Below are 8,130 nucleotides of genomic sequence, written 5' to 3'. Positions count from 1 at the left end.
GTCAGGGCAGCTAGGGTCTGGAACCAGCTTCCAAGTGAGGTGGTGCAGGCTCCCACCCTGGGGGTTTTTAAGAGGAGGTTGGATGACCACCTTACTGGGGTCGTTTGACCCCAGTGCTCTTCCTGCCATGGCAGGGGGTCAGACTAGATGATCTGCTCAGGTCCCTTCCAACCCTAGAAACTATGAAACTATGAAACTATAAAGCCTAGGTCTTCACATGTATGAAGACCTATGAATCTATGAGTCTATGTAGGTAAGCCCAAAAACCCTATTTATTTAATGGGTTTGGGCCCTAAGTGAGGGAAGAAAGAAAGTCTACAAAGCGGCAGTGAGCTGATCCCTCACATTTTAACCTTCAAACCAATGAAGATCACATGGCTTTAGGACTGATAGCTTTTCATTGAAACTCCCCAGCCTCAAGTCCATCAAGATTAGCAGAACTTATGTACCTGAAGCGTGGTAAAGAGTTTATCAAGAGAGCAGGCCATGGAGCAGAACAACTGCTAAGATTCACAGGGACGTGGATCAGAGGAACAATCAGAGAAAGGGAAACAAGTCCCTAGGTTGAATTCACAATCAAGTCAAAGCATTGCAGTGTGCTGTGGTGTAGTTTTAAATGAAGTACTCCAACAAAAGTAGGTTAACTGTGGCAAAAGCTCTCGCAGGTTTCCTATGCTTAAAAGGAGCTCTAGCAACTAGATTTGCATTAATGCTGTTCACCAGTGATTCAATTAAATGTTATATCTGTAATTTAAATAAGTGTAAGGTCAGGGAATTTGTTTTCTTGCTTATTCTTAATGATTTTTTTTCTGGAGTTAATATGAATGTAGGAGTTAAAATGCTGCCTCAGCAAAGTGGTGCCTCTAATCCAGTATCTTGCCTGTATCCAAGGAGGGTGCAAGAAACTTTACAGTCGGCAGTTACGAATAATCTGCCAACAGGGACCATTTCTTCCTTACTTTCATTAGTTAGAGGCTGGCTTCTCCCCTAAGCATCAAGGTTCATGTCATTTCTAAGACTTGGATTTATTTCAGCCTTGCTGTATTACATCTGGATGCTCTCAGGATCCATATCCGTCTCCCATTGCTTTTTAAACTCTGCTAATCTCTTGTCCTCAATGATACTTTGTGACAAGGAGTTCCACAGGCCAATTTCATGGGGAAAGTGTTTCCCTATTTATTCATTTTAAATGTACTGCCTTTCAGTTATCTTGAAGATCCTTTATTCTTGTATCATGAAAAAAAACCGAATGCAACTGCTGGATTTACCTTTGCTGCACTGTTCAGTATTTACACTTCTGGATCAAGTTCATCACAAACCATTGTTTGTTCAGGGTTTTGTTTCCCCGCATCTGCTTCTGGTAGAAATGTCAACACAAAACATTCATCATCTTCTCCCCCTTCTCCTGGAGTTAAATGCAGCCCCCATTTAGCGAACAGGTGTTGCTTGCACAGAGTTGAGGGCAGAGGATGGCGCTTTGACAGTTCCCGCTGTGTGAGCAGAAGGAAAAAGTCATCTATGGTATCACAGCAAAGCAGCTTGTGAACGTACTGAGGAAAAGGGAACTGGAGTTGGTAGAGAGGCCAGGGCAGCTCCCATGCCGGAGCCTTTTTTTAATGCTGCTTTCAATGTAATCAGAGTGAAATGGCTTCAAACTCATTTTGTCTCCTCTGGCATCAGCTGGGTGAGTCGCGGCCCAGGGAAGTGATGCTTCTGAGCTAACAGTCCTTGATCTGAGTTGTTAAAGAACTTTGAAAAATGGTGGGATAGGGGAAAGGAATATCCTTTTACCCCTGACCCTAATACCGAGGTTTATCCTGGATAAGCAGGGGTTCATTTGGCAGGTAGGCTTATTAAACTGTGATTTAGAATGGTTGAGAATAAGAGTGTAGTCATAGAAATCATAGAAAATGAGGGCTGGAAGGGACCTCAGGAGGTCACACCTAGCCCTACCCGCTGCTCAAAGTAGGACCAGCCCCAACTACATCATCCCAGCCAAGACTTTGTCTAGTTGGGTCTTGAAAACCTCCAAGGATGGAGAGTCCACCACCGCTCTGGGTAACTTGTTCCAGTGTTTTATTACCCTCCTAGTGAGAGAGGTTTTCCTAATATCCAAGCTAAACCTAAACCTCCCTTGCTGCAACTTGAGATAATTGTTCCTTGTTCTGTTATCCGTCACCACTGAAAACGGTTTGGGCACATCCAGACGAGCACAGTCATGCGGTACGGAGCACCGCGAACACGTTTGCAGCACCACATACTGCATGTGCCTGGTGCTCTCTGCACTGCAAGGAATAAAGACTGCCAAAGCAGCAGCCAGGCTAGATATCCAGGACAAAAGAGTTCTGGAGGGGACTTCCATGCTTTGCATCACTAAGGGAAAGTCAGGGGCATGAGGTCTGTGGTGCTACAAGCCATTTTGGGGTGCAACAAACCGCACACGGGGAACATGAAAATGTGCATTGCGCTGGTGGCAAAATTTGCTACCAGGAAATCCCAGTAGCAAAAAAAGAAAAAAACTCCAGGGGAAAAAAGTGTCAGTCAGTAGCATGCACTGGAACAAACAGAGGCCCGGATGTCCGGAGCAACGCTTTAACTGCTATTAATCTGCTATTAAGGAGGGTAGTGTGGAAAAGGTTATAATTTCTATTTGGAATTTCTTCCTGAATTTTGAGACTGTTGTAAGGCATGCATCCATCTGTTTAGGCCTTCTTGGGCTAAATTCTTCCCTTACTTTGCAACCCCCAGAACTCCATTGATTTTCATGGGCTTGCAGAGGGTATAATTCACAACCCAAGCTGGCTTTTTCTGTTTCTGATCCTTGTTGATGGTCTCTGATCTGAATCCTTTGAAGTGCAGATAATTCTTTTTTTTTCTCAGTTCCCGAAAGTTCAGCACAGACTTCCTTTTCTTAATGCAACGGAAAAAAAACTGACATGGCCTAACAGTTCTCAACACTTACGAAAAATCAGGTTCCCCCGGTCCCTTTATCATGGGACCCTAGTCAGCTTCCTCAGATGATCAAAGTGATCATCATCAACTGATTTGTCTCTGAGGTGTGCTGTAGGAGAACCAGTCTTCTAGGTTTGGGCACCTTTTCTGGCATCTCTATTTTACTGTCTGGGTAGATCTTTTCAAATGTCAGTGGGTCTTAATAATTCACTCACCTGCATCAGATGTGGCTGCATGATATCATACATACAGGTGTATGCACAAATCCAGCGGTAGGCAACCTTTCGAGCTGTAGGTTGCAATGACCCACCCAAAGACAGAGATGGGCAGGTGTTATGGCCTGGCTGATGTTGCTGTTTGCCCCAGGCACGCAGGGAGAGCACCTGCAGCTGAAGGCCTCTCCCACTGGAGCCTCACCACCACGAGCCATAGATTGCCAACCCATGCACTAATCAATTGATCTCCTATTCCCTGACTGAAGCACTAACCCTGGGCACCCATTCAGAGGCGGCACTGGACTGGCAACTCTCAGGGAGCCTGCATAACTGCTGCAGCCCATTTCAGGGGAGCTTTCACTGAGGCAGCAGGAGCCCATGCAGGACCCTGCACGAGGAGGTAAGCACTTTCCCACCCCAGTGACAAAATTTAAAGTTGAGCCTCTGGCAAGAAGCTCAGGTGTTGCCCTCAATGCTCTGGAGCAGTTCTACTAAGAGTTAAATCTCAGCATTTTAGTTTCTGTTACAGGGCAGATGAGAACCATTGCTAATTGTAGTGCATCAATGACCGACCAGCACTGAGAAGAGTAGTATTTTCTGTTTGTTAGACAAGGATAATATATATGTTACGGCCAAACAATCCACCACGAACAGAATGACATGAATACTGCTTGATTTAGTGCTACATTGAACTGATTCAATGCTTTCATATTGCAGATATAAAAACAAAATGAAAAAAAAAACCCCTTCCTCCTTGTTTCTTTTTTAGATCATGGATTTTTTTCCCCCGTTGGCCTGTAGACAAAACGATGCACCAGGGGGCACTGTTTGCACTGGAAAGGCACAACCCGCCTTGATTTTCGTGGTGTGTATATCAAATGTGAATTAGAGAAATGGTCTTTGCTTCATTCATGATGTCAGAACAAAAATCTTCCAGGAAAGCTTTGCTTTAAGGTTCAATCCATTTTAACAACTAAACAAGGTTTTAAAGAAATGCTCCAAGGCATTTATCTAAATGCTGGGCAGACCCCGTCACCTGGGTTCCTACTGTCAGAGGACGTTACATTAATATGATTAGTCACACGTACAGCACAACAGAACCGGCAAATCTAATCGAGCTTCACAGTCCAATAATTGCTATCACGTGTTAAAGTAATGGTTGAACTTGGATTAGTGGCTAGGAGTTCACTTGGATTCGCGATTTATCCTGGGCGCAGCACTTGGAAGTAGCAATCCTTTTTCAGAATGCAACCGGCACCAGATGTGCCCCCAACTTTCAAAGGTTGAACTTCAAGCAAATCAAGAAATCGAAGTAACAAGGTGTCAAATACCTTTGGAATGCATTAGATCTGACAGAATATTTGTATCTTAATTTGACGTGTCTATATTAATACAATTAATCGATGCCGTGGACTGTGTCCAAGACAAAGAACCTTTCCTTAGGTAGTTGATTTTTTTTAAAAAGACAGGATTCATTGTACTCTCTCTACATAAATGTAAGCCAAGGAATGAGGATAGATACTGTTTTGCATTACTTGTTTTAAACACTCGGTACTTTTATGAAGTGCTCTGGGAGCTACAGATGAAAAGCTTAATGTAAGACATGGGTCTTGTTATTTCAATGACCCTAATCATATCAGAGTCCCATTATATTAGTCCCTACTGCTAAAGGCTCGCAATCTGAGGCTATGGTAAGATGTAACAAAACAAAACAAAACGAGGAAAGGAATTAGTTCTTGAAGCTGGGAAAATGCTGCAAACCATTTCCTGTAAGCTTCACATACATCTAAAATTTAATTTTCTTTGGCCTTGCAGAGGCCCCCTTCTGCTTCCTCTCTACAAATGATCCGTGTTTATTCCCATGAAATACTTCTGGAGGGCATGTTTTGCCCATTATTTTGAAAAGTGGCTAGCAATTTGGGGTGTGCAGATTGAGACCCCTTACATAGGATGCTCAGAATTGTTTGACCGTCCAACTCATTTATGGCCTTTCAAGTTTGGCACCCCCAGATTAAGGCATTGTCACTCTTCACTCATTAGGCTTGTTAAATTTATGTGGGATGAGAGATCACGATTACAGGATCAGATTCCCAGCCTGCCTTGGCTTACTGAACTTTCTTGAGAGGTTCATCTATGAACACAGAGTTGTTTTGTGTGCCTGTGAAGAGAAGGTTAAAGTCTGTAGTCAGCCTGATATTTTTTTAGCTTGAATTGATGCTTTGCCTTTGCAGCCAAAAAAATAAAAGGCTTAAAGTTTTCCCCTGTCCCCTAATTTAATTTATCTGCTTCCCCATGCTGAACTTACACCCATTTCTTCCTGGCTTTCCTCTGACTATACTTTCCTGAAGCTTCCTAGTGGTGCTGATGTTTCAGTGGCAGTGGGACTGTGGATAAGAAAGCATCCTTTCAGAGCATCTGGTGAAGTGAGCCTGGGGTCATGAAAGCTAATGCTATATATCTCTGATTTCAATAGTCCATAAGGTGCAAATCTACCTCACTTCCTTCCTGTGCTTGAACAAGCTTGCTGAGACCAAGTTGCATGCATGGATTGGGAAGTTACGAATTTACCTACCAAGTACTATTTGCACAAACCCCAAGAGGATTTTGATGTACCCATACTAATTTTTGTAATGGGGCCCCTCATTACACCCCCATTTTCAATATTTGCCCATCGAGTTTGCAAGCAATCTCCAACTTATCATGGTGCCAACATGTTTACTGTGGTCCACGGGAAACATGACAGCTGGGAGGATTAATATGTATTACTTGCCCTGTATAAAGTTGGTTGTGCTATTTATCCAGGATACAAGGCCTCCCAAGAACATCCTGCAAAATAACAAGTTCCATTTAGATAGTAAAAAGACTGCCACTGAAATGCCAACATTGACCCAGTGCGACTATGCAACGGTTTACAAAATAGCTGTGTTTCCCTGCACTTTACTCAGTAACTGGGTGACAGTCAGCTTTTCAGTGATGCCAGTATGAATCTATAAAGAAACCAAAGCATAGGGGTAAGCTCCCAGTTTGAGAGTCTTCCCTCTATGATCCAAGCTGTATAGCTGTATTACACGTATTTAGGGCTGAAATTCTATTAGCTGTAATAAGGGTCAATAAAAATTAGGATAATTTTTTTTTAAGTCAGAAGCAGTATACAATCAAATTATGTGATATTACTTATTCTCTAGTGCTGCTGTTCAAGGCACTTCTCTTTGACACCACTGTAAGGCCCTACTACGTTTTCAATTTTGAATCACGATTACTGGTAAAATTCACCAGACAGGAACGTGATCTTTTAACCCTCAGCTCATTACAGGATTAAGACCTGATCTGAATGACATTATTCCCATTGACTTCAGTGATGGCAGGATTGGACCCTGATGCTTAGATTTGCAACCAATTCACATTGTATATTCCCTTCATCTGCAACAAGCTTCCTTGATTTCAGTGAGGAGCCAAGGTAAGGAAATACTCAGCATGCATCAGGTTACAAAATCTGGCCCTTAGGAGACATAGCAAAACCCTTTTGGAAAGCAGAATAGATTTGTTATGAGACCTATTTTAACTGGACACTTCTGTTAACATCCTTAGAGGCAGAGTTCAGACAATATCACCTGAAGGCTTTCCATATGTCTTGATTTCTTTCCACCCCCCATTTTAAAATGTCCATTTTAGGCTCTTTCAAAAGTGCTCACCCTGTTCCCCTGCCTGCTTTTGTGCCTGTTATTTATTGAAGGATTTTGCAGTTGTCTGCAGTATCTCAAAGATTCGTGATAGGTGCTAGGGGAAACAAATTTGGCTGGAATTTTTGAATGCTAATTAGGGCTGTGCGAAGCTTCGGTTCCTGATTCAATTCGGCGGAGATATGGCCTGATTCGGTGGCCGAATCTCCAAATCACAATTGAATCAATGGACCCTTTAATCTCTTCGAATTGAATCAGTTCAAAGAGATTTGGAAAGATTTGGTGATTCAGACATAGACACAGCTTTAAATGTTTTTTCTACATACCTCTAGGTACCAGGCGGCTTGTGAATCCTGCAATGCTGGGGCACATGCTGCAAATCAGCACTGAATCTTCAGATTCGGCTGAATCAAATCGGGGACAGTGATCCGAATCAACGAATCGAATCACTGTCCCTGATTCAGGCTGAATCCAAATTGAATAGGGCCTGCTTGGCGCACTCCTAACATCTATGTTATTTGGATGGCTAATTTCTTTAGGTTCCTCATTTGCTAAGCAAATTATCTTGGACTTTTGGTACAGTTTCCATTTGACAACTCTGATATCTAAAGTTGGCCTTGAGCTGCATTCACTCCAAGTAGCCAAATTAATTTATGAGGCACCAATACAATTGATAGGAGAATCTGTTCTGCTCAGATTTTACACTGTGCTCATCACTGCTGCTTTCAGTTCTTTGCTACGACAGTCTCCCAAATTACATCTGTATGCAGTACCCAAACCATTCTTCAAAAGCAGCTTGTGCGATGCCAATACTATAATACACATAACAATTTGGATTTGTCAAATAGCACCTATGCTATTGTCATTACTTCCAAATCATATTATATGCCATCTGTCCCTAGTTTACATTAAAATGAGGCTTTTCTCCACAGTTTAAAAAAAACCAGACAATAAATATTTCCAGCTTAAGAATGACAAGAGAATCCATTTGGTAAAGGGAGTTGCATTGGAAAGCAATGGCACCAGTGTCTCACCAGTACCTCTTCTTTCTTGCAAATCAGCTAATCTGTGCACCCAGATTATCTACAAATTTTAGTGTCGACAGGACCGAAATGTTTGTCAGTGTTCATGTCTTACCCGTGCCTGGAAATTATGACATTTTAACTTATGATATACTAGAGCTAGTCTATGTTTCTTGAACAAATGATTTTATTAATTGAAAAATGCCTTCATACATTGAGCTTTCTTATGAAGATGTTCCACATTTTAATGGGGGGGGGGGA

The sequence above is a fragment of the Gavialis gangeticus genome, unplaced genomic scaffold (genome assembly GCF_001723915.1).
Source record: "Gavialis gangeticus isolate Ggan-Ray unplaced genomic scaffold, GavGan_comp1, whole genome shotgun sequence".
NCBI classification, from domain to species: Eukaryota; Metazoa; Chordata; order Crocodylia; family Gavialidae; genus Gavialis; species Gavialis gangeticus.
The sequence above is the reverse complement of the archived record's forward strand: the minus strand, read 5'-3'. Positions refer to the sequence as shown.